General features: G+C 35.9%; 1 long non-coding RNA gene across 2 annotated transcripts in view; it reads right to left on the reverse strand.

The window, feature by feature from the left end:
• The window catches only part of LOC109120122 (uncharacterized), a 33,552-nt gene extending 12,904 nt beyond the window's left edge, over positions 1 to 20,648 (reverse strand). For both annotated transcript variants that reach the window (XR_003246459.2, XR_002027580.3), the window contains exon 1: positions 19,924 to 20,648. This is a non-coding gene — a long non-coding RNA (uncharacterized lncRNA). The remainder of the gene's footprint in view (positions 1 to 19,923) is intronic.
• Positions 20,649 to 26,486: the final 5,838 nt, after the last annotated feature.

A 26,486-nucleotide genomic window follows, 5' to 3' on the forward strand; every position in this document is an offset into this window, starting at 1 on the left:
ATATGTATGGGGTACATGTTGATGTATTCATTAATCACAAGAGTTTACAATATTTGTTAACCCAAAAATATTTGAACCTACATCAAAGAAGATAATTAGAACTTTTAAAGGACTATGACATGAGTGTCCTTTATTATCCGAAAAAGGTAATGTGGTAGCGGATGCTTGAGTAGAGTGTCCATTGGTAGTGTGACTCATGTGGTTGATCATAAGAAAGAGTTAGTAAAAGAGATTCATAGGTTGGCTCGTTTTGGTGTCTAACTAAAAGACTCTCCAAAGGGTGGTATGATGGTTTTCCACAACTTATAGTCGTCTTTAGTTTTTGAGGTGAAATCCAAGCAACACCTTCATCCTCTATTGATTGAGTTGAAGGAAACGATCCTTAGTAAATTTAATGAGTCCTTCTCTCAAGGAGAAGATGGGGTGTTTAGGCACCAAGGAAGATTGTGTGTACCAGATGTGGATGAATTGAGGGAATTGATCATGGAAGAGGCTCATTGATCCCTATATTCCATCCCGAAAGCCACAAAGATGTACTACAACTTACGAGAAACATATCAGTGGAATGGTATGAAAAGGGACATAGTGGATTTTGTTGCTAAGTATCCGAATTGCCAACAAGTAAAAGCGAAACATCAAAAGTCTGGTGGCTTAACTAAAAATATAGATATTCCCACATGGAAGTGGCATGATATTCACATTGACTTCATCGTTTGATTGCCTTGTACTTGAAGGTAACATGACTATCATATGGGTCATTGTGGCTAGATTTACCGAGTCGGCACATTTTCTTCCCGTCAAAGTCACTTATTCGGCAGAAGGTTATTCCAAATTGTACCTCAAGGAAATAGTGAAGCTACATGGAGTCCCTTTATCCATCCTTTCTGGTAAAGACCCTCAATTTACCTCTCGTTTTTGGAAGGCTTAACAAAGTGGGATTGGTACGAAAGTGAAACTTAGTACCGCCTTTCATCCCAAGCGTATGGTCAAGCGGAATGCACTATTCGAACCATAGAAGATATTTTGAGGGTGTGCTTTATGGACTTCAAAGGTAATTGGTATGACCAACTACCTTTGAAAGAATTCTCCTACAACAATAGCTACCATTCGTCTATCTCTATGGCACCCTTCGAGAAACTTTATGGGAGGAGGTGTAGATCCCAGGTTCGGTGGTATGAGGTAGGTGAGTATGTTCTAAAAAGTCCCAATTTAGTTTATGAATCCCTAGAGAAGGTTCATGTTATAAGGTATGGACTAAAAATGGCTCAAAGTTGGCAAAAATCTTATGCCGACAATAGAAAGAAAGAACTTGAATTTGAAGTGGGAGATTGGGTGTATTTGAAAATTTCATCCATGAAAAGGGTGATGAGGTTGGGAAAGAATGGGAAACTTATTCCCCGGTATGTGGGGCCGTATGAAATTTTAATGAGAGTCAAGAGTGTGGCCTATGAGTTGAAATTTCCCAAAGAGTTGGCCATGATTCACCCAGTATTCCATGTTTCCATGCTCAAAAAGTGTATAGGGAAACTGGTTCCCATTCTTCCTCTGGAAGTTTTAGGGGTAAAAGAGGGCCTTTCTTGTGAAGAGGTCCCGTTTGACATCTTGAACGACAAATTAAGGATCTTGTCTCCGTAAAAGTTCTATGGCGGAACCACCTTGTTTAGGAAGCTACATGAGAGGTGGAGGTCGTGATGAAGTCTCGCTCTCCTTACGTATTTCCCTCTAACTCCTATCCCAGGGCTTAGATTAGTAGTTCTTTATATTATTATTATGAATAATATTGGATTATCATTTTTTTTCTAATATGTGCATATTGATGTAGAAATTCATGCTTAAGTTGAGTTTTGTTTCTTTTCCATGAAATGTGTTTCTTATGGTGGGCTTTCACTTAAGTATGTGGTGTGCTATAACTATTCATCGAAGCTGTATTGAGCATACTTGGTGTTTTTTTTATATGAAATCTGCATGACAATTCTTGATGTTCATATGGAGCTCACATTGAAATGGAGAAGGTAGTTCCTCCTTTTATGATATGAAAAGTTGAGCGTATGTATGTGATATGTTGCGGATTAAGTTCCTATGTGTTAATGCTATAATTATATGTTGAAAGGAGTTGATAATTCATCCAATGATCTTTGACTCATTTGATATATATTGTTGGTTGTTGGGCTGCTAGTCTTGAGTCTTTTCTTCCTTTAAAGGTCAGAAGGTGTCATTCGGGGACTAATGTTCCATACTGGGGAAGTATTAACACACCCCAAAAATTCTATGACCTAGACTAGATATTCACAAAATAACTAATGATGATTTTAGACCTAAAAATCTGTATGAAATTTTTCTAAGAAGTGTTAGAACCAAAACGCTAAGAAACGACCATGACATTCGAAAACTAGCAAAATTTAACTAGTGAACGTCATTAAGTCTTCGTTAGGTTTAGGAGTGTTGTGTCGAGTCTAAAACTTTTTAAAAGGCTTGCAATAGTTAAAATAATATATATAGGATTAAAATGTATCGGTCTGACCCCCCAAGGATTGCGTGGACCCCTCTTTGGACCAAGCAAGCTGCCAAGAGGCAGCAGCTTTTGTGCATGGAGGGAGCCAGTCCGCATCGCAGAATTGGAACACCCAAGTCCAAAAGCTTGGTCTGCGATCAAACACATCGCAGAATCTTCTGGTTAAAAAATTATTTTTGAAAATTTTGGGGGAGCAGCTCCGCAATGCGAATTTGTTTCCCGAGAAAAAATCTGAAATTTGAATTCGAGTTTGACTTCACTGAATGGTTAATTTAAGTGAGGTGTCTTTTTCGTATTTTAGGGGAGGGTTATAAATTTATTTTCCTTCAGTTTTCTCTCACAATCACTAACTCAAATCAAAACCCCAAAACAAATCCCAAAAGCTCTCCCTTCTGAGAATGCAATGACTTGGTTGACAATGTCAAACCGTCAATTACAACTTTATTTTTGTCCTTGAATCTAGCTTTTGGGATCTCTAGCTAGATAGAGTTACCTCTGTGATGACTTGTCTGAATCCATAAAACCATTCCCTTATATGATATTTCATATTTCTCTCTAGCAATGCCTTCTTTTAAGTGTATCCGACATATTATCCTTTGACTTTATATAGTCAATTGCGAAATTCCACTACAGAGTAGTTTTCTAACGATATCATGTCAATGTATTATAGAATGAGACTTTCTATTATACATCATGATTCATGCCCTACCTATTTCATCTTTACAATCAAACTGATGCAAATGGTTTGGGCCAAAAACAAAATCTATCAAGAAATTCCAGTGTCTTTCAACGAAATTATCGGCCTTCTCTAGAGAACCTAGCTGATAGATAATTTTAGATATTGGGATACACGTCTGTTTGGAAAATTTAAAAGAGAATGCCTCTCCACCAAGAGTAAATATATCGACTCGTGAATTTTACTTCATTTGATTCTGGTGATGTAGTTTGCATCACTATATCCTTTCAATATTGTAGGATATTTGTATAATACAAGAAATATGCTTCAGTATATACTAAATACACCAAAACACTTTTCATTGTCGTCCAATGAATTTGATTGAGTAATAGCACATGATATATGTAATCGCGTACTCTTTATGATATACCTCATACTTCTCAACACTATAGCATAATCCAATTGTGAGTCACTTTCACCTTTATTAATTGAAGTGAAAATCTCACATAAATGGAGTCCTGACAATATTAAAATTCAAATATTTGAACTAGTCAAGTATCATTTCAATCTAATGAAAACATGACTATACTAAACTTCTTGGAGTTCTAAGGATTCTTATACCTAAAATAACATCTGTAAATCCACGATCTTTAGAACTTATGTCATTACTGTCTCTATTGACGATCAATATATATCACCAATATACAAACAATGACCTTGTGATTTTAATATAAAAAAATTTATCACTTTTCTAATTCTTAAAAAAAATATACCAACAAAGTTTTCTCAAATTTCTTATGTGATTGTTTCGGTGCTTGTTTTAGTCCATAAAGTGACTTCACAAGTTCACACATTTTCTTTTCTTTACTAAGAACAAACCTTCAAGTTGTTCCATGTAAATTTCTTCCTACAATTCTCCATTTATGAAAATTATTTTCACATACATTTGATGAATGTGGAGATCCTATATCGTAGCTAATGTAATTAACATCTGAATGAATATAATTATATTTAATGATGAGTATGTGTTGACACAATAAAAACCTTATTTTTGTCTACAACCTTTCACAAAAAGTCTTGCTTTGTACTTGTAAATAGTTCCATCACCTTACATTTTCCATCTAGGACTCATTCTAAACCCAAAGGTTTATTTTCTTGGAAAAAAATCAAATAACTTCTAATATGGTTGCTCACGATTAAATTAATCTCACTATTGACACCATCTTTCCAAAAGGATTAATCTAATATAAGATATAAAAAAAGTTACAAATTCATATCTGAAGGAAGTAGATGTCCTTTGACATTTACTACGCCTCTAAATATCTTTATTTAGTACATTCCCCGTTTTTCTAATGTTTTTAGACCCTTCGCTAGATCCTATTTTAATCCTTTTAGGAATAGGAACTTGGTCTTTCGCTAGACACCCCACAGTTAAAATATTTCAAGTTACATTTCCTTCCTTTCCTTTACTCGTACTGAATAGATTATGTCCTAAACAAACAAAATTGCTTTCTTTATGAAAAGACAAATCTTTTTATTATTCCCTTGTGAAGTAAGGATAGTTCCTCCACACACATTTTCTGGTAAACCTGAACTTATAAATAATTCATCAATCATGTATTTCAAAGTTTGGTTTTTCATTAGATTGAGGTGAATAGGGCGGCAGTTTGATGGATAATTTCAGTTCCCAAACATATGTCTCCACAACGAGATTTATACTCTCCATCCTTATCACTTCTTATCTTTCTCCCAATTAATTTTCAACTTCGTTATCATATAGGTTAGACGTTTGTTTTGTATCATCCTTTACATTCATCAAATAGAAATAGTCAGTTCTAATGCAATTGTAAACGAAAGGTATGAGATACATTTTCCCACCACAGCCTGGTGTTATCTTTATATCACAAATGTCAGTGTAAATTAACTCTAAGGGATTAGAATTTCTTTCAACAGATTTATAAAAATGTTAAGCATACTTAGATTTCACATAAACTTGACATTTTTGCACTCAAAGTTAGAAAAAAAATATAAGATAATCAGTGTTTTGTAATTGACATTCCCCCAAGTGTTTATGTTACAAACAGTTTGGCTCAAGCAAGTAGGAAAAAATTAAAATATTGAGTTTGAAAATCACTTTGCGAGGTAGTTTTTCCTCACAAATATTTGTTCCTATTTCTTACAATTTTGTGTGATACAAATATTATTAGAGTCTTCACCTTGTCAAATGTTCTTATTGGAAGGACCTTTCCATAACTTTCAATTTCATTGTTATAGAACTACCCATGAATAATGTTTCATCTGGTCCAATAAAGACAATACAAAATTCATGTTTTTACATATATATATCTTTAATAGAGATATATTTTCATGAAAAGTCACAACATTTTAAGTGTACGTTTTTCATAAAAGAACTGACTCATTTTAAACAAGTATAATATAATTTGGTAGTTTTATGTTACCATACCATATATTATTAAAAGAGAAACTCAACGGCCACAATATAAAATATACTCCGTGACTTTTATGGGTATAATATAGTACAAAAGTATCATCAAATTTCTTATCTTGTGCTCCAAATTTAAATTATATTTTCTATCTAATTTATCTTTGTCCACATTTATAACATGATCTTAAAAATATTTTTAAAGTATTTGAAAATTGTTTTTCAACATTTTTCCCCATGTTATCAAAGTGTTCTTGGTAACATAAAACCTCTTTTGAATATATTATTCTACAAAAAAAAGATTATAGTAATTCAATTTCATTTGACAATCTTTACACAATGTTTCCAAGTCACTGACATTTTTCCTCAATCACAAATAGACATACCACTTAGTATTTAGAATACAAACAATAAAGAATAATTTTTTTTGTACAATTTGTTTCTATATAATTGTGATGTTTATGGGAAGTCAAAAGTCCAACATTGACTTACTATGTGAAGTTTTTATTTTCTTCAAATCAATTGCATAATATAATTTATCTAGATTAGAAAACTTCAAAAGTTTTTACTATAAAAAAATCATTCACAATCAAATTTCACATGAGGTACAAAAATACAAAAGTTTGTTTTAGACTCCAAATAGAATTAAACATATTCTTAGAATATTACATAGATATGTTTTTCTTTTCAAATAGTCTTCCAACTATAACAATTTGACATACGATACTATCAAATAAAAATGTGCATTAACAATTTTAAAGACAACATTGTTTGACAAGGAATATTCATCCAAAAATCATATGGTTTGCATATCTTTTCCACGGACAGACGGGATAAATATCAAAATTGTTAATTTTTAGAAACTCCTCCTTAGATAAATAATAAGAAGTTTACCTAGTATAATCTTTAACCGAAATACCACCAATTATTATGGTATATTCTCAGTTCAACCTTTATAAACAAATCACCCAATTCTAGAGAAGTAATGTATTAATCTTCTACTTCCATAATTTGTTTCTCTCAATCATAAGAACAAGAGAAATACCAAGAGTAAAATAATTTCCTTATGATTGTTGTTTAATTTTGTATTCATAAGAAACTAATAAAACTTGAAGAACTTGATAAAAAACAAAATAGTTTAAAACATATTTTCAAACTAGAAAATTAAAACCGGCAGAGAAAATAGAATCAGTAACATATTCAAAAAAATATAAAAAAAAACTTTTCTCAAAGAAAAAATATCGAGTCTACTGAATGCACAGTGTCTTCTTAAGAAAATTTTTACCCTCAACCACCCGATGTTAATGGAATATATCCTCCTAGGATTGGACGATATTATTCACTAATGTATCAGTACCTAAAACCATGAAATCAGCGAACCACTCTACGGTAGTAAAGTACCCTTAGAAGACTAGATTTAGGAGTAGCCGAAGAAGTCCAGAAAAATTTGTTCAACTAAGATGAGAGGACATCCCTAAATTTATATAATACAAAGGACAGTGTTAAAAGGTTCTTATTGTACCTTATTGTAAAGGTCACAAACCTTTGAAAAAGTCACAAAGTTTCAGAAAGGTCACAACCTTTCATAAAAGTCACAACTTTTTGTAAAAGTCACAACTTTCGATAAAAGTCACAACTCTTCATTAAAGTCATTAGTATTCATAGAAGTCACAACTATTCATAAAAGTTGCAACTCTTAATTTTCCATTCACACCTTTAAAAACCCAACAAATGTAACTTTGTCCTTCTTGGATGTTGATGTAGATCCAACAATACTATATATCTTGATATCAATACGTATACATGGGTCTAGTTCAACGAAAAATTCTCAAAATTCTGTAAGAAAAAATTTATTCCCACAATCAAAAACATTCAATATTGTAAAACCTTTAGGTTTCCCATGTTTTGGACTGAAAGAAAAGATTTTGAAAAAGTGGTGTAACATAATTGGGTGGTTAAGAGTTTAGATGATATTTTTGTATAGCTGAAGCAAAAACAAAAGAGGACAAATAAAGCATTAGCCTAGTGGAGTAAAGAAAAATTTGGGGATATTTTTAAACAACCAGCAATTATAGAAGAGATAGAAATTGAAAAAGCAAGTATTTCTTGACGATCCATCTATCGTTATCATAAGTATTCTTCATACGGCTCATGCAGAGCTGAAGGTTTTTATACCCTTTGAAGAAGAGTTTTGTAGACAAAAAGCTAGTGTGCAATGGTTGAAGAAGGGGACATGAACAATAAATTATTTCATAGAGGAAGAAGAAAGACACTTTACATAAGGAAAATTACTAAATCTGACGGCTCATTGGCACAATCAAAAAATTTAATTGTAGAAGAAGGAGCATTATTACTAATGATTGGTACTATTTATTAATTCATAAGCTAGCACATGTTTTTTTCATTTACCAACGGCGGTTAAACAAGGAGATCCTCTATCTCCTACTTTGTGTATACTCACTACTAAGCTATTAACTAGAGCTCTAAATCAACTATACGTAGAAGATGTATATAGAGGATAAGGTCTTCCTAAATGGAGAGAACTAATGAATCACTTTTCCTATGCTAAAACTACAATTATTTTTGCCTATGCTGATAGGAGTCCTCTCTAGTTGATAATTCAAACATTTACAATGTATGAACAATCATCAGGACATCTTAAAACAAATAAAAAGTTTCTTTTATTTGTTTAATAAAGTTTCTCATAGTTCTGTTCAGATGGTGGAGGAAATCAAAGATTTATGCAAAGGGAGTTTTCCTTTAACTTACTTGGGTTGTCCGATTCATTTCGAAGATCCCATCAAGAAAATATAGAATAAACATCAAATGTGGAAAGGGAAACTTCTATCTTATGGGGGCAACTACTGATTAACAATGTATAGCATTCATCTCTACCTCCTCTAAGCGATCAGGCCTCCTAAATGTATCATTGATTATATTCATAAATCATTTGCAAAATTCAAGAAGAAGGAAGAGAAACTCACTGGGTAGCGTGGGGGGATAATTTTCTTCCCAATGAGGAGTAAGGTTTAGGTTTTAGATCTTTATTTCTTGTCTCCAAATCTTCATTTCTAGGATGTGGTGGAATTTTATAAACAAAAATACCATATGGAAAATTTTTATGTAAAATAAGTACAGTAAAAGATAAAGGCCACAATTGGTGGACTTGAAAGTAGGATCTCAAGTCTGGAGAGCTATGTTACAAGATAAGGATTTCTTTGATCAAGAGATCTGGTGGGAACCTAGAAAAGGACATACTAGTGTGTGGTTTCATAACTGGACACAACTGATAAGCCACCAATTGGACTCATTTGGGGCTTTATTTTTAGAAATAGTGTCCTCAATTGCTTATTTAGTCTCAATATATGATGAAAATTCTTAAGTCTAAGGCATTTGAAGTTTTAGTAGAAGCATGAACACTTACGAGAAAAAGGGAACAAAAAAACAAAAGAACGTAACAACTGAAGCCTGAGCCTTGCCAATCACACTTGGAGAATCACAGAAGTGAAGAACTCTACCTTTTGTTACAGTACATAAAATTCTTAAGGAAGTGGATCTAAAGGCGATGAAAGAAGAACTCCGCGTGTCGCCATAAATTTCTGCAAAGCAGACATATGCCACCCCATGATTCATGTCACAACCATGTTGAAGGCATAGCACAAAAGATGATTAACCAGAAGAAGGGTATATCTCCCAGTCATTCGTTGATCGCGGCTAGCCTCGCCGAATAGTCTGGTGCAACACCTAATCAGTTACCTATAAATACTAGTTGTAGGTGTTATATTAATATTCCGAACATTGTTATTAATTTTTTCAGAACTTCATCTCAAGATTAGGGAGGGTTTTGTGGGGGACTTGAAGAAGGAAGGGTTTCATGTTCCCCAAGATGGAAGTGATTATTCTGTATTTTTCTTCCTTTTCTCACTATTAAGGTTTAATCTCTTATATCATTCTGATTTCATTATCATTTTGAGGTGTAATTTGTTATAGCTTGATGCGTGGCTAAGAAACCCTATTCTTTGGGTGCGGTATAGAAAATATGAGTTGATATTCTAGTTGGGTATTGCTTGCATATAGGATCAATTTATTTTAATGGTGATTTCACCTAGTTGTTATGGTTTAACATAATAGGTTTGTAGTTGCAAATACAACCTAACCCATCTGTTTTAAGCTTGCCCGAGAGGGAGGTCGCGAAACTAAGACCACAAGACTAATGGCTTAAGAAGTGCTCGACAAGAGGTTCAGCCTGAGAGGGTGAGCCCTAGTCCAATATCCTAACACTCAGATCGAGAAAGCGAGTGGGTTAAAGCATAGGCTGGTCTTCATGCAACAAATGGGTGTCCAAGAGGAACACATTGGAAATGGGGTAAGTTGCCCGAGAGGGAACTTATTTCCACCCAACGCTTAACCTAGTAATAATTATCTTGCAAATTTCCTATCGAAAGCATATACCAAACTACCTATACTTGTGACAAAACCTTCATTCGTTATTTGACCTTTGGTTTCATTACTTTGACTTGTAATGTTATTATGTCTTAAATTCTTTAGATAAGACTAATAAGAATAAAATTCTAGTTGACTACATCATCTCGAAACCACTCCCTTGGGACATGAACCCGACCCTAACCCTTGGTTGGGTTACTAAACAATTGACGATCGTAGACATTCATACCGTAGGTTAGTATCGTTGGTCACTATAAGCATCAAAATGGTGTCGATGTCGGAGTGGTGTTATGCAAAGATGTAGTTAAATTTTGATTTCTGTTCTTTTTAGTTAGAGTTTCTACTAACCTTATTTTAAGCTTTGTTTTTATTTTGATTGTTAATGTTTAAGGTGAGTATGTAATGTGCTACATGCAAAAAATTTGAATGGCCTACACTAGATATAATGTAAGTCGGGAAAAATCCTAACCTTCAAACAATTGGAAGGTGAAAGGATTCACCAGTCCTGGGCTAGGTTTAAAGGAATAATTACTCAATACCTGAGTCATAACTTTCCTGACATAATACTCATTAATTGTTTCTACCGAGGTCTCCGCCTCATAACCAAGAGACTGTTAACAATCTTGTTCCGGGTGGTCTTGGAAAGCATCAATACTCAGCAGCAGTTCAACTACTCGACAATGTGGCTAAAATGAACCTAGAGGTAGTATTAGACTTTATTCTACCCACGTTATACTCAGATTGATTATTTGGCAAAGAGGATGATGAAGGTCGAAGCCTAGAATAGGAGGAAAGATACATATACCACCTCCCCAGTGAGAGAAAGAGCCTCAAAGATTATAAGGTGAAACACATTAAGAGAATACTTTCAACCATTCTCATGAAGGTGACCGAACATTGAAGGAATGAAATGAATGATTTTCTCTCATTACAAAGCTCATATTCATGTATTATTCTTAGTGTGTTGTCTAGAAAGTAGTTTAGGGTACGTGTCTCAAAATTTTCCTGAAAAACATAAAAAGAATAGCCTAATAGGTGTTCAATGTGGAAGGACCAAACTCGAGTATTCTACCGAAAATGGTCTGGTGTAGAGACTACTTACCAATTGATGAGCCATCATTCACTCAACGGACTGTTGATGGTGTTCGTAGATCCCAAGTATGTCAAGTCCTTTTGACTAACTTTTTGTGCAATTGACGGTCAAGTCGATGGTCCGTTGACTGACTTACGGACCGTCGACGTGGTATCTTGAGTTCAAAAAATCAGTGACCCAACCTGACCCGACCGGCTATATTTAAAGAAAACTATTTAGTTAACCTCCAAAGATCTTTTCAAATTCTCTCCCAATTGTTTCCCTCCCCTTATTTCCTTACTTTTCCATTAAATCCACATATTTCTCCTTTCAATTTTCTTCAGAATCCCTGAAACTCCCAACTTCCCCTACAATCCCGAAACCCTCAATTCCACATATCATACTCTGTATCACTTATTTTCTCCGGTTGACATTTGAAGGAAGTCATGTATGTTTGTTGTTGAGAAGATCACCCATTATTCACTCAAATTATTATTTCAGGTATTTCAATTCCCTTTGCTTAATGAATTCTCGTTCATTTGCTGTTAGAAACGAAAAATTCGTATGTGGGTCTTGACTTAAGGAGAAAATTGCATATTAACTTGTTAAATTTGGGTAATATGTCCCTTGGAATGATATAAAGTGAATGAGTTTGGAGTGTAATCTTTGTAAAAATAATATAATTGTTGATGTTCCGAATTAAGGTTTAATATCATCGTAGAATTCAAGAATAAAACTTGCGAAATCCAAACCCTAAGGATGAAGAATTAGTCTTATACACTTTGTTATGAGTTGGGTGAACTAATTGAGGTCTAAAAGTAATCAAATTGTGCTTTTAAAAACAAGGTCTAAAATTTCTCTCTGACTAACAGCACGAGACACCGTCTACGGACCATCGGTTGAAAAATAGACCGTCGATGGGGTCTATCAATTGGTAAAAATTAAAATTGATGAACTTTGAGATGATGAAAGTGGACTACAGTCAGTCGATTCATCGATGGGCCATTCTGCTCATCCATCGTTTCCAACTGAAACCTTGAAATGTGAGAGATTTAAACTTATTCTAAGTGTCAGACAACAGAAGTTGACTTCGGATCTTTGATTGATCGACGGTCCGTTCTGCACGTCTGTCGTTTCCAACTGAGAGGTTTGTGGAATGAAGACTAAAACTAATTTCCTAAGTGTCCAATGAGGGACACTATCGATAGACAGTCACTTAAATGATGGGCCGTCGATAGTTCGCATGAACTAGTACTGATTCTGCAATAGTCTGTGCTTTGTTTTCAAGGTTTTGTTTTGATTGTTTTGCTTGTGTAGTCGGATTGCAATGAGAATAACAAATTCCTTTCCATGTAAATATGGCCCCCAAACAAGAAATCGTCTATTCTAGGGTTGGTCAAAGTCAGTGGCACAATCTCATTGGATTATCAGCAATTCCGATGATGAGCGGGATCCGATATACATGACCCCAGGAACCCGAACCCCTATACCAGCTACTACAGACACTCGGTGCACCCCCTAGAAGGAGGCGTTTGGAGTAGTCTCGTCCTCCTAGTCTAATGAGGAGCGCAGACTGTCTGCACATTGTATGGGTCTTGATCGGGTTTTGATGGAATGACTGGCTTTAACGAGGCTTCAGGATAAGAGTCGGACCACTTTACGGGGTTGAATGAGGCCACAGCCTCCATTTCTGTATAACTTGGAGCAACTCACCCAAAAGTGTATGCCCTTCATGCCTCATCTAATGAGGACCATAGTTTGGAGTTAGCTCCGTCACTCAAAGATAATGTCCCTGCACCAGTTCCTGATTAGCCAAACCGGTGGTGCGTCAATGGTTAGTATCGAATATACTGGGACGCTAAGATGCTGAATGAAAAGATGGTGATGACTCGTTTGGTGAAAGTCGAGCGGACAATTCCTATAGGGAGTCTTCATATAGTCCTTGATTAGGGTGCATTGCTTGTTTACCCTCCATAAGATTGAGTGGATCGCTTGAAGTCTGGTGTCATATATCAAAGAGGTTTTTCGAGGCTGCCAGGTGGTCATTTCTTTTACATCCATCCACCAGTTACTGTACGGTGTGTCCACTAGTGCCGCGAGAGTTCCCCTTACTCCAGAGTTTGATTAGAGGTGGGATTTTTTCAGGAGTGGCAAGTTTCAGTGGAGCAGAGATCAGAGAGATCCCACCAAAAGGTGGATTGCTTAGCAACTACCGGGAGCAGACTGGTTGTTGCACTCCACAGGCCTTATCAAGAAGGCCAAACTCACGTTTGCATCCAAGTTCTTCTGGATGATAGTCCTCAATAGACCACCCCCCATGTCAGTAGATAACATCCTTATATGGGACAGAGCAGTCATGGTAGTAGCACTGGTAGCTGAGTCGGAGACCGACTTCGTGAAGTTGTAGATCTTTGTGATACATGACAGGGCTTTTACGACCTCTACTACTTACCCGTTTGCCTATATGATTTTTCAGTTATGCAGGGATTCTAGAGTGCCTTTGTGGCACATTGATGTCCTCCATACTCTAACAGGAATTAGAAATAGGCCTCATCCCTGATGAGACAAATATGGCGGCACCTCACAGTGTGCCTAGAAATGAGTTGCACCTGCTGAGTGAGAATTTAGGGGATATGGTAGAGTTATCCCAAGGGGATTATCCTGCCACTTCAGATCCTATGGAGACCACACTTGTCGAGTCCGCCCATAGCATGAGTAGGTCACCCAATTCCTCCCATTCTACCCCACCATCAGCATCATTGGTCCTGATTTCTAGGGTCTAGAAGTTAGAGGCTCAGATGGCCACCTTGCTGCATCATATCCAGCCTTGGATACAGAATTCCATTGCCAAGGCTGAGGACTGAATTGAGAAGAGGGTGGCTCAGTAGACACAACGAAAGATTCAGGCGGTCCATAAATTCCTAGATGCATTTGAGCTGCAAAATCTAGTACACCCAGCCCCCAACATTAATTTGACTACTCTTCAGCAGGTTGTGGCGAGTCTACGGGCGATGTTGAGAGCATACTGGAGATGAGGGGCCCGAGATTTCACCCGTTGATCTAGTGGAGAACACAGTGCTTGCTTCATTATTCACTGCCCCCACTGCACCGCCTGAGCCATGTGAGTGTGCCAAGAGGCATTGTTCCAGTCGCATCACTGATGGAGAAGATTCTTGTGCAAACAAATATTGAGGCGGCGAGGAGAGACTTGTAGATTAATGAGGAGACCCGTCATATGAGGGTTCGAGAGTTGTCCCTAGACCCTTAAGATTGGTGTGTGTCTAGAAGCTTTTTGTAGTAATTTTAATATTTTTTTATCTTTATTTTGCAAGAGAGGTGTCCTAAACCAAGAGGTAGAAGGCGGTGGAGATTTAGTGCAGAGTTGACCCACGAAGGACATCGATCGTCCATCATTACATTAACGGACCGTAGACGGTGACCGTCGACTTAAGGTTCAGGCATCTTGAAATAACTCGGGGAATTCTTATCATATGTAGTGCTACGGAAGGATAGACGGTCTGTCGTGTTGAATTATCAATCAAATCAAAAAATGTCCCAGTACCCAAAGTTGAAGAAAAGCTAAGTATGGAACGATTTAAGGCATCGATGGACCGTAGGTGCATCGACGGACCGTGTTGGTTGTCCGTCGATTGGATCCGGGAAGATGTGAGTTGAAGGCTAAATTAAGATGCTACGTCTGGACATATGGAGGCAGTCAACGGTCTGTCGTTTCATCAATGGACCGTTAGTGGGGGTCGTCGATTAAAGCTGCCTTTTTTGGACAACTTTCCTTAATTGAATTCCTTTTATATTAGGACAATGTTTTTTTATAAATAGGGTGTAAAACCTCATTTTTATGGTTGGATTTTATTGTTTATTTTCTTAGTTTGTTCTTGGAGATTTGTTTTGTAAACTTTGGCATTAATTCAAATTTCTGTATTCGGTTTTCAAGTTATTTGTGTGGTTTCAAGTTGAATTTCTGGGTTTTCTTCGAATTTGTCAAGTTAAGTTCATGATTTATTGTTTATCAACCATGAATTGTGTTCTTTAATGAATGGGTAACTAAATCCACAACTAGGGTTGTGGGAACCATGTGTAATTAACAAAGTAAACCTAGATTAATAACAATTCTCAAATTGGTTATTGCATGCAATGAAAATTCTTTCACTTAGAATTCTTTTTAAAGAGTGCACACGTTATAACTCGCCTTATTTCTACTTGCGGGACCAAGGAAGTAGTTAATAGGAAAAGAACAGTACAAAAAGTTTAAACTATACCGTTCTTATAATCAAGATAAATTATATATAATCTTGTGCTACAATCGTATCGATGAAATATTCAATTTGCATCTTAGATTATGAACACGAAAACTTTATGATCTTAAGAACCAATCATTTGAAACTAAAATTCACAATCATATCCTTTCCAATCTAATTCCCTCTCACCGATAATAAATTTTCTTTTTTAAAATTGTTTTTTACAAGTGAAAAAATATATAATTAAAAAATCTTTAAACATGCCAACAGAGAAAAAAAACCATTTAACAATCATAGAGATATGGGTTAAAATTTTAAGTTGACCCACTTTGCAAGATGTGGTCTTGAAACATGATTAAAACAACATCTCCAATAATTTTTGTTATTAGATTGTATGAGTCTTCAAACTCTAACCACAAGGATTACGATGACAAGCTAAAAGTTGGCTATGCCTCCATTTTTCAGTAGCCAGTTTATAAAATTTACCATATTTTCAGGGAGACATGAGAATCATGCATCTATGTACAATCAATTAAACTTATTCATATTATATAGTATCTATTTAACTAGATGCAAGCTTGATATTAATGCTGATTGTTCGAAAACAATAAGCACAACAAAATCATACCATAATCATACCTCTTACACAAATAATATATAACAAGTACGTTTATGCTAGACACATATAATCATGTTAGAACACATAACCTAGATGAAATTTTTATTCAAGAATTACCTCTTGAATAGTAAGCAGATACCTACAGGCAATTCCACATGTTAGACAAACCATCAAGCGATAACAGCTTTGCGGTCTTCTACAATTATTCCAAGTTTACATCCGAACTCTCTCAATACTTTGGTTGGAAAGTATCGTATAGAAAAATTATTCACTTTCTAGGTTAGGAGAACCTCTATTTATAGAAATATTAACCAAGTTCAAGAAGGAGAAGAAAAATTATGCCTCTTTTCTTGAACTAGAAAACACATGTTATTGATTAATGTTTCAAGCACAAAACATCAAATTGTAGGCATTAACAATCGTTATAAGTATTGTAACACCCCTGAAAATTTTTTGAACTAAGACTCGAATCCGTTCTTCGTAGCGAGTGAAATTTTTGCAAGAAATTTAAATTTTCCCAAGTGTTAAGATAACTAGATGGATTACCTTGAATTCCAATAATAACTATAGAGAAAAACATTCAAGTCAATCCTAAGTTTTTCTAAAGTTTTGTGTCCACTTCAAATGACCATAACTATTAGTACAGAATGATTTAGGAGACTCCTAAGATAATAAATGAAATCCCTTAGAGCCCACTTTCCAATGCCACCGAGTTTCTTTAACTATGAGATCTAAGTAAAAAAATTATGACTATTTACTAACGATGTGCAAACCTAGTAGCAGCTCCGCGATGGCTATGCAAAGTGGAGCAAATATGAACCTCACTGCTCTGTGAAAAATGGTTTCAACTCCCAGTTAGCTTCTTTTATTTATTTAGGGGTATTTTGGTCCTAAAACCCATAGTAAGTTATCTAAATTGCCCTAAACATATCGAAAATCAGTTTTCCGAAATCAAAACTCTCATTCACTCCAAAGATTCAACGCTCAAGAAAATCAAGAAATGTTAAGGCTAGGGTTCATATATCAAGGTTTTCCTTCAAGTGTTTCAATAAGATGATTTCTTAGGAAATGTAATCTTCCATAGTGTTGATTTTGTTCACCCACATGCCAATCATGTTAATTTCAGCTTTAAATTAGATCTAAAAGTTGAAGGTTTGATGTTCTTTTTATTTATTCATGAATTTATTTTTGTTCATGAATTGGGTTGAGATTGAAGAGTTGTTGAGGTTAATATGTCGATTTATAAAGTGGTTTGAGTTAGATTAGAGTGTACATGTGCGGGGTATCTAATTCTATAGAGGGATTGATAAAAAGAATCGAATTTAGGCGACTTTGGGATAGAAAAAAAAAAGAAAAATCATCGGACGAAATTTCGAGGTGGTTGCATGTCGTGGGGCGGGTTCCCAAATTTCAGAATTTTTATTTTGTGTCGCGGAGCTGACACGAGTTGTTCTGCCTCAAATACATTTACGAAACCAAATTTTAGCCTATCTGATCGCGGACCCATTCATAGATATTGGTTTGAGTCTCTTATCATGTTTAGCTATTTAAAATCGTTCCTAAACACCATGAGACCTTTCCTATAAAAAAATCATAACCTTGAATTCATAAATCACATTCAAGGTTGAGTTGAGAGTCAAGTGTTCAGAGTTCTTATGAATATTTTTTTCAAAATATCCCTTTTTGTCCTTTAAGGGAGTCTTCGACAAATTCTAATAACTTTTTTCTAGACTCGAGCTAGTGACTATGAGAGTGAGAATAATGTATTCATGAGTGTACCTAATTTTCATGAGATATTTATTATCATAAACTATAACTCTTGAATTCGTACTTCACATTCAAGAGAGAGTTAAGAGTAGAGTTCAAAAAAGACTGTGAGTTTAATTGTGAATCCTTTGAGATAAATTATAGGCTTGAACTAAGTTTTTAGTTTCATATTGTTATGTGGACCATCGATTCAAGTCATTCATGCCCATAAATTCCAGATGAACCCATAAGTTTAGTACCTTTGAGAGGAGCAGTATCTTCAAGTTCTAAGTTTTTAAGTATCGAGAGCCTAATCCCTTTTGAGAAGCATCTATGAGTACTTGAGTTGAATATTTCATGCCCATAATTTCACATGAACTCTACAAGTCAAAAAATCAATAAGAGTAGTATCATTAAAGTTCTTTAGTTCCAAGTATTTAGTTCTATCTTTGGTTATTGAAAACATTGAATTGAGTCATTCATGTCGATTATTCGGCATGAACCATATTTTAAGTAGTCTTTTACAAACATTTAAAAAAAATTAAGACTTAAGTTTTGAGCTCAATACAAAGTAAAAATTGAAGTCTTTTTCTCAAAGAAGCATATGGGAACTAATTATTTCCAAAAGATATTTAAAATATTTTTCACATTTAAATAAGAACGTACACTGAGATTTCCGATGAGCTTCCGAACTAGTTTTCATAAAAGAGTAATCACGTTATAAATAAAGCAAGAGAGGAAACAAAGATTTCCAAGATAGCCTTTAAACAACGTTTTTGAGCACTAATCTCAAATCACAAAAGAAGCATGTTTGTAGCATAAATAGTTAATCTAATTTATTATTTTTGCGAGTAATATTGAGCACCGATATAAGATACACATAAACCAAGTAGTAGTCAATAGGTAGAAAAGGTTCATACTTTTTAGATGAATTCTTTTAACATAGATTAGTGGATCCACTTAATAGATCAGGTCCTATATCATTGGTAAGGTATAGGATGCGCTGAAAGCATGAGGTAGATCGTTGTATCATCACTATAGCTCTTAAGTGATGGTTTTCGGTAACAGAAATTCCCACAGTAATTGAATGGTTCCTCAAGGGGTTCTGTTAGTATGAATTTGGGTATGAGACTTCATTCATGCGTTGCACAAGTAGACATCATGTTTTTAAACAACTTTCTCTATGTTGCACTTGTTTTAAAGTGTTTTATATTGAAATGAGTTCAGTTATCTATCAGGAGTTGAGTATTTCAAGTTATGTACCTTAAGTTGAGTATGTTTAGTTGATATGTGCTTCATTGAGTCGAGTATAATATCTTTGAAATCAAGTATCGAATCACTGAGTTAAGTATCTTATCCTTGAGTACTTATGAGTGAGTAAGTTAAGTAGTTTTGAGTATCCTTGAGTATTTATTGAGTTGATCAAGTTTGAAAAGAGGTAAGTATGTTTCTATTTTTTATCAAGTTCAAACTTATGTTATGTTTTAGAATTCCCCTTACATGCTCTAACCTTGACGAACTAAGGCATTTGGCATGCATCTTCTCATCATACAGACCCAGGTATTCAGGATCATCAACAGGAGCTTCGTTGATAACACATGGAATTTGACTTAGCTATGTTATTCCACTTTTCTTCTGGTGGATTAAAGTTAATTTCAGTTGTTAGGATGGCATAAGTCTTGTCCCGACTTGCATCATTGTCATTTAGAGTTTTTCATTTGAGTTAATGTTTTGTATTTTAGTTTTTAAGCTTTTTCATGATTAAGTTAGTCTTCTGCTTGTAGTAAGCCTATCATTCACTTCAAAGATTCTACGCTCAAGAAAATAAAGAAACGCTAAGGCTAGATTTAATTTTCAAAAGGTTTACAATCGATTACAAAGAGGTAAAATGTCACCAATTTTTTTATTACATCAAGAGGGAATATGTGATAATCAAATCATATGGGAAGCTCATTCCAACGATAATCATTTTGGTAAACCAAATGACATAATCACAATGAACGCACTCTAAGATTAAATGACAAGTAAAGAAGCTAAACGAAAATACTCAAGCTGAAGCCACTTATTTTTTCAAATTAAACATGCTGAAAATTTTATATATAGACACAATAATAACATTAGGAGATTGAATAATAAACTAAATAGAGAAATCGAACCTGGACGGATCTGTTAAGATCCGTCTTTGAGTTTCGCCGGATTTCGATGTCGTTCTTGCCGGAATATATGGCCAAACCTGTCACTGTTGGGGCTGATCGGAGCTGCTGGTTTTGATCTGCTGCTGGTACGTCCTTCGCTGGAAAATAGAGAGGAAGAGCAAGCTGCTGTCTCGCTAGTTGCTGGCTGCAAAAGGAGACGGAGAAAGGGAGAAGAAGAAGAATAGAAGCGATGGGAGAAGGGGAGAGGTAGGCGGCTGGTGGGCTGCTGGTTGCTGCCTTCACCGGCGGCTTCTGTTTCCTTGAGTTGCTGCTGGCGTGCGCCTCTACAGGCGCTGGTGCTGCTGGCGTGCGTTGCTGCTGCCTGGCAGCTCGCCTGAATGCTGCCAGCGATTAAAAAAAATGCGGAGAAGAGATGAAGAGATGGACGGAGAAGAGAAGAGAGGAGAGGAGAGGATGACGCCGGGATGCTGGTCGATGCCTTTGCTGATCCTCCGCCGGAGCTGCTGCCGTCCGTCGGTCTTCTTTTATTGTTGTTTTGTTGTTGCCAACGATGGGGAAGAGAAGGCGGGGAGAGATGGAGCAGTGGAGGAAGCGGATGGGAGAGAAGAGGAGGGAAGAAGGAGAAGGGAAAGAGGGAGAAAGAGGCGGTCGCCGGAAAAGAATGGGGAGAAAGAGAGAGGGGGCTGGCGGCTGCCAAGGAAGGGGAAGGAGAAGAATTGAATGAAAAATCTTAGGGATTATTTTAGATGTTGAGAGAATATGAGAGTTAATCACAACCGTTAGATTAGATAGCGATGAAGGGTTAGGATTCGATTTAGGATTTATTTTTTAAGATGGACGGATGAGATCAAAAGATGAAGTTTTGAAATTATATTAGCAAAGATATAGAATTGCTAAAATTACAATTAAAGTGGCTAGATTTGAAATGAAAGGGAGGCTATGATTGTAATAAAACTCTAATTCAAGTGGCTAGAATTGGAAGATTTTAGAATAGAATAGGCTAGAATTTAAATAATTTTATTAAAATACTACATACATTAAAATATTTGTATAATTGAAAATCATCTAAATTTTAAAACATTTGAAATGATATTTACAATAATTTTATAAAGAAAATGATACTAAAATATATAATTTTTGAGAAAAATCGACTAAAACTTCGAAACTTTAAGTAAATTTTAAAATACGTATTTAGTCGAATATAATCCTAAAAAATGGTTAAAGGTCGGTCAAAATTGGGTGTCAACAAAAGTATTGCGAGGGGAGGCTAAGGAAGCACAAATCGATGAGGAAGGTGTTTTGAGAATCAAGGGAAGGGTATGCGTACCCCGCGTCGATGATTTGATCAACACTATTCTGACAGAGGCTCATAGTTCAAGGTATTCTATACATCCGGGCGCAACCAAGATGTATCGTGACCTAAAGCAACACTTTTGGTGGAGTAGAATGAAGCGTGACATTGTGGATTTTATTGCCAAATGTCCAAACTGTCAACAAGTAAAGTATGAACACCAAAGGCCCGGAGGAACGCTTCAGAGAATGCCCATTCCAGAATGGAAGTGGGAAAGAATTGCAATGGATTTTGTGGTTGGTCTTCCGAAGACAATGGGTAAGTATGACTCCATTTGGGTGATTGTTGATAGGTTAACTAAATCTGCTCATTTCATTCCGGTCAAGGTGACTTATAATGCAGAAAAATTAGCCAAACTTTACATCTCGGAAGTGGTGCGATTGCATGGGGTTCCACTATCCATCATATCAGATAGAGGTACGCAGTTTACTTCTAAGTTTTGGAAAACATTGCATGCGGAATTGGGTACTAGGTTGGACCTTAGTACTGCGTTCCATCCTCAGACCGATGACCAGTCTGAAAGGACGATTCAAGTGTTGGAGGATATGCTTCGTGCATGTGTGATAGAGTTTGGTGGTCATTGGGATAGCTTCTTACCCTTAGCGGAGTTTTCATACAATAATAGCTATCACTCAAGCATTGATATGGCCCCATTTGAAGCATTGTATGGTAGGAGATGTAGGTCTCCCATTGGTTGGTTTGATGCGTTCGAGGTCAGACCTTGGGGTACTGATCTCTTGAGGGATTCGATGGAAAAAGTGAGGTCTATTCAAGAAAAGCTTCTAGCGGCGCAAAGTAGACAAAAGGAATATGCAGATCGAAAGGTTAGAGACTTAGAGTTCATGGAAGGCGAACAAGTCTTGTTGAAAGTTTCGCCCATGAAAGGGGTGATGCGGTTTGGTAAAAGGGGTAAACTAAGTCCAAGGTACATTGGACCATTTGAAGTACTTAAGCGAGTGAGGGAGGTGGCTTATGAGTTAACCTTGCCTCCAGGGCTGTCCGGAGTACATCCGGTATTCCATGTGTCGATGTTGAAAAGATACCATGGGGATGGAAACTACATTATCCGTTGGGATTCAGTTTTGCTTGATGAGAACTTGTCTTATGAGGAGGAGCCTGTTGCTATTTTAGATAGAGAAGTTCGCAAGTTGAGGTCAAGAGAGATTGCGTCCATCAAGGTGCAATGGAAGAATCGCCCGGTTGAAGAAGCCACTTGGGAGAAGGAGGCGGATATGCGAGAAAAATACCCACACTTGTTTACAGATTCAGGTACTCCTTTTCGCCCTTGTATTCCTTCTTTTGATCGTTCGGGGACGAACGATGGGTAAATTGGTATCTAATGTAACGACCCGTTTAGTCGTTTTGAGCAACAGACTTCAATTCTGGAAAAACTGGCAGAAGCGACGGACCCCACGACGGAACGTCATGGGCACGACGGACCGTCGAGGGGGTCTCGTCCCAAAATACTTAGAAAATCTGAAATTGGGTACTGAAAATCAACTCTCTGAACTTTGTGACGGAATGGCAGGACGGACCGTCACAGGTGTGACGGACCGTCACAGACCCTTGGTGGAAATTTGGGTCTCTGAACTCTGCGACGACCTGCAGGACGGACCGTCGCAGGCACGACGGCCCGTCACAGGTTGCACAAATCCCAGGCAGAGTCGGATTTCTTGTGAAGTTTTAAGGGACGTTTTTGGACTATTCTTTCCTTAATTATAGACTTCGTGGGTTTATATTAATAACTCAAATTCTTGAGGGTTAAAAGAGGTAACCCTAAGTTAATTAGCAGGGTATTATTGCCACCTTTTATTCTTAAATATATACTAATTAGGGTAAAAGAAAGAGGGTTGAATAAGAAAAAGAAGAAAAGAACAGAAAGAGAGGGAGAAACGAGAAGAAGAACAAAGCTTTGGGAACTTGCTTGCTTGATTTCTAATCTTCGGTGGAGGTAGGTTATGGTTTTCATGCTTTCATAGTAAACTCTTAATAGAGAATGATATGTATTGGTAGTATTGTAAACCCTACTATATGCTTAATTGTATGTTTGCATGAATATGATTATGTGATTGTGATAAGATAAGCATGATCAAAAATATTGAATCCCAAATCTTGAAAAGAAACTTTAATATACATTATTAATGATGATGCCTTGGTATAGAAGAAGGCTTGATGAATTAAAGTAATGGGATTGAGGATGCCTTGGTATAGAGAAGGCTTGATGATTTACAGAATGATATTAGTGGATCGGAGTGTCACGTTCCGACACATAGATTTAGTGGATCGGAGTGTCACGTTCCGACACATAGATTTAGCGGATCGGAGTGTCACGTTCCGACACATGTAGGGGATCGGAGTGTCACGTTCCGACACATGTAGGGGATCGGAGTGTCACGTTCCGACACATGTAGGGGATCGGAGTGTCACGTTCCGACACATGTAGGGGATCGGAGTGTCACGTTCCGACACATAGAATTAGGGGATCGGAGTGTCACGAACCGACACAAGAGGAGGAAAGATAATGAATCTTGAAAGATGTTAATATACTCAATCTAACGAACATGATTCCCAAATGAGTATGGTATTGGGGCTTGAGTCCTCATGTGTGAATTTGATGGTTCTTATTGATGATTATAGTACTTGTTGTTGTTACATGTTGAGTTTTATAGTTGATTTATGATAATACTTGATATATACTGTTCCTTATTTTGAGTTGGCCGATGATATCTACTCAGTACCCGTGTTTGTACTGACCCCTACTTTTATTGTTTTCTTCTTGTTTAATTGTGGAATGCAGCAAACGTGCCGTCATCTTCGACTCAACAGTAATTCAAGCCAGTCTTCGTCACACCGGATCTTCAGGGTGAGCTAATACTTCTAGCTTGGACTGGATCTCCTCCGTCACGTCTTGATGCCTTGAACCTCCGGCACGGACTAGCTTCTTATGTATTTTTAGCTTTTAGAATACTCTTAGTTTAGTCATTTGATTGTAGATGTTCTTGTGGTGATGACTTCCAGATTCTGGGGATAATGATAAGTTTTTGAGTTATAGAAGTTGATTATTGATTTTTAATGAGTTTAAGTCTTCCGCATTACTTTTTGTTGTTATTACATTGAAATGTTAAGGTTTGATTGGTTGGTTCGCTCACATAGGAGGGTAAGTGTGGGTGCCAGTCGCGGCTCGGATTTGGGTCATGACAATAAGCCTTTTCGAATTAAAAGAATCATCCTTAGTAAAATAGTGTTTTTTTCTAAAAATATTTATTTGACAAAAGACATTTGACTCATGATTAAGTATTAATAGAGACATTTTTGTAATCAAACTATTGTCAGGAAGCGCATTTTCAAACTGAACTATTAGCTGAGAACAATTTTCATTAAATTTCATGTGGTGTCGGTGTTTTTTTTTAAAAAAAAAAATCCTTTTCCAAATCAAAAGGAAAAAACCTCAAACAAAATGAAGATTCATACCTTAGAACTCAAAGTAACCATCCAACATGTGTTGTCAAAGCTTATTGATAACTTCATTCCATTACTTATCTCAAGTCTTCCCTTTGTCTTCACTCAAAGAACTCATGAAGATTCTAATCAAACCTATTAATTAGGCAAAATCAGTTAGTTAGTTATTCCATCCAAAAACAAAATGTCTGAGCCAGTTGATGATATGCCTATTCAACCCAAAAACACTCCAATTACTCAATCTTCATCACATTCAAACGGATCATTTGGCACAGTTTTCATTATCCTTGCTGTGATTTTAGTTATATCTCTTATTTCTTGTGTAATTGAACGTATTTGTAACAAAAGAAGAAATGGAGATCATCATCACCACTCACCTAAACAACGCCATGAAATTCATACTAAAGGTAGAGAAGGCCATCATGATATAGAATATGGTAGCGATAATAAGAGAATTCCAAATTCAAAAGTGGCTGCATCTAATGGAGATCATTCAAATATTCCTACTAGTTCTATGTCATTTGACGATATTGGACCTCATGGTAAAGGAGGGGTGAGGTTTGCCGAAGATCATTAGAATTTACGAGTTCTAATGTGGTTGTAAATAAAAATATATTTAGTCCATTAACAATGTTTGTATTTACTTTTTGAGATTCAAGTATGAAAATGTCTCTAAATAAGTGTATAATTACCAAAATTACAGTAACTACTTAATTATTGTAACTACAACTAGAATAACTAACCAATTAATACTCTAATATGTCCAACTCATGATTCAATTTTAAAGGGGTTAGATTATGATGCATTATTAGTGTAATAACTTGATCATAATTTTTTAGAATGAACAGAATACGGAGACAATTTTGAAATGATCAGTATCAAACAGTGGCATAGTCAGAAAATTTTCGAAAAGTGTTCAAGAATTATATCAATTAAAAAAATGATGAATGGGTATATTGAAATTTTTTAAATTAAACGATGTAATATTAAAAATTAAATTTCTTAATGAATAATAAATGTACAAAAAAAAATTTAAAGTTAAACTTCATAATATTTAATTCAGAAAAGGGTCTAAAATACCCTTATAGTATTAGAATTGGTACAAAAATACCCCTCGTTTATCTTTTGACCTTAAAATACCCTTGGGGTTAACCTTTAGGGACCTATTTTGCCCTTTTGGCTAACAGACTACTAAGTCAATATATTTAATTATTTCATTTATTACGTGAAATATTGTAATTGGTTAAAAATTTAATTAATTAAAATCTAATTAGTTTGATCCAAACCACCCTATCCACCCGAATCGACCCGACCCATCTTTCAAAATACCCAACCCATCCAAATAAAATATCCATTACCCATTTCTTTAAAAAAAAAAATCACCCAACATCATCAGTTCTTGGAGCTCTCTTGAAGTTCATCTTCTTCATCAGATTGTATACTCTCAGAAGGGGTATCAAAAGCATCAAAGGACTTGATGTACTTCCCATTTGGTTGGGGTTCTCGGATATGCCTTGGAATGAATGTTTCGATGATTCAAGGAAAGCTTGTTTTGGCTAAAATCTTACAGAACTACTCATTTGAGCTTTCCCCATCCTATGCTCATGGTCCAACAATGCCAGCTCTTGTTCTACAACCACAATATGGTGCTCCTATGATTGTTCCTTTTGGCCAGCCTTCCGTAGCAAATTCCACACTAATGGAGACAACAACACAAATCATGAGGATAATGAGAGTGATATCTTGCAAAGCC

Source organism: Solanum lycopersicum, chromosome 4 (genome assembly GCF_036512215.1).
Source record: "Solanum lycopersicum chromosome 4, SLM_r2.1".
Taxonomy (NCBI): Eukaryota; Viridiplantae; Streptophyta; class Magnoliopsida; order Solanales; family Solanaceae; genus Solanum; species Solanum lycopersicum.